At 40.9% G+C, this 1,056-nt stretch overlaps 1 pseudogene; it reads right to left on the bottom strand.

Moving 5' to 3' along the window:
- Positions 1-564: 564 nt before the first annotated feature.
- Positions 565-684, bottom strand: LOC129904764 (5S ribosomal RNA; annotated as a pseudogene).
- Between the last annotated feature and the right edge of the window lie 372 nt (positions 685-1,056).

Below are 1,056 nucleotides of genomic sequence, written 5' to 3'. Positions count from 1 at the left end.
GGAAGTTAATGAGAAAATGGCAAAGGTAGGAGGAAGCAATTGATATAGCAATAAATGTGAGATAGACGTCTAAACTTCGATAAGATATCTTGCTAAACCAAGTTGGAAAGGTCCAGAAGTTACCAATAATTAGATGGAAGCCGGAATGCTACATAAGGTAGCGTTAAGAAGTTGTGACGAGACCCTGAACAACATAACACTAGAAGGTAGCTGCATATAAAAATAGAAGAATGTACCAATGAAAGGATATCGAATAATTCAAGAGACACTACAAAGGATAACGACAGTATGCTAGACCAAAAGCCAAAATGTTGGTTATAGGGTTAGTCGCAAATGATGTTGCGATAGATAAATAACCAAAGAAAAAGGAATAGGAAGCCTCCTGTGGTAGAAAATAAGAAGAACACAAAGTGAATAAAGGATCGTGGAACTAAAGGTCTACGCCGATACTAGATGCAAGATAACAGACGAAAGGACAGGGCAAAACATAAAGACTCGCGAGACAACGCTGAGGTAAATCTGGAGCTAAGTTGAGTGCCCGCACCTCGTGGAAAAGGTTGCAATGAAACGCGACACGAAGACTTTCCATAGAGGTCACCCATCCCGATATTACTCTCGCCCCAGCACGCTTAACTTCAATATTCTGATGGAAGTTAATGTATTAGTGCTGGTGTGATTGCGCGAGATGGAAGAATCTGAACTAGTGACGGAGAAACGATATGAGATTATATACCCAGAGTATTATAAGATACGTTAAGGAAATTCTAACAAGGACTTAAGAAAAACAAGAAGGATTAGCTATTTGCTAACTGACGACACACTTGAGTGCCACAGCTCTTCAACATAGAACTAGTTAATGAGAGGAAAACCGCAGAATGGCTATATAGGCCAGTGGGCGAGGGAATTTCGACACCACTTGGTAGCCAACTCTGAGGGCGAAAAAGCAAACGCCAAAGGTAAGGGTACTAGCGGATGTAATTTACAAATGACAAGAAGCAGTGCCTAAGGTCGGAAATCCTACAATATGACCAGGACTACAAAACTCATTTTGCACTC

This window comes from Solanum dulcamara, chromosome 9 (genome assembly GCF_947179165.1).
Source record: "Solanum dulcamara chromosome 9, daSolDulc1.2, whole genome shotgun sequence".
Taxonomy (NCBI): domain Eukaryota; kingdom Viridiplantae; phylum Streptophyta; class Magnoliopsida; order Solanales; family Solanaceae; genus Solanum; species Solanum dulcamara.
This window is presented reverse-complemented; position numbering and strand designations above follow the sequence as displayed.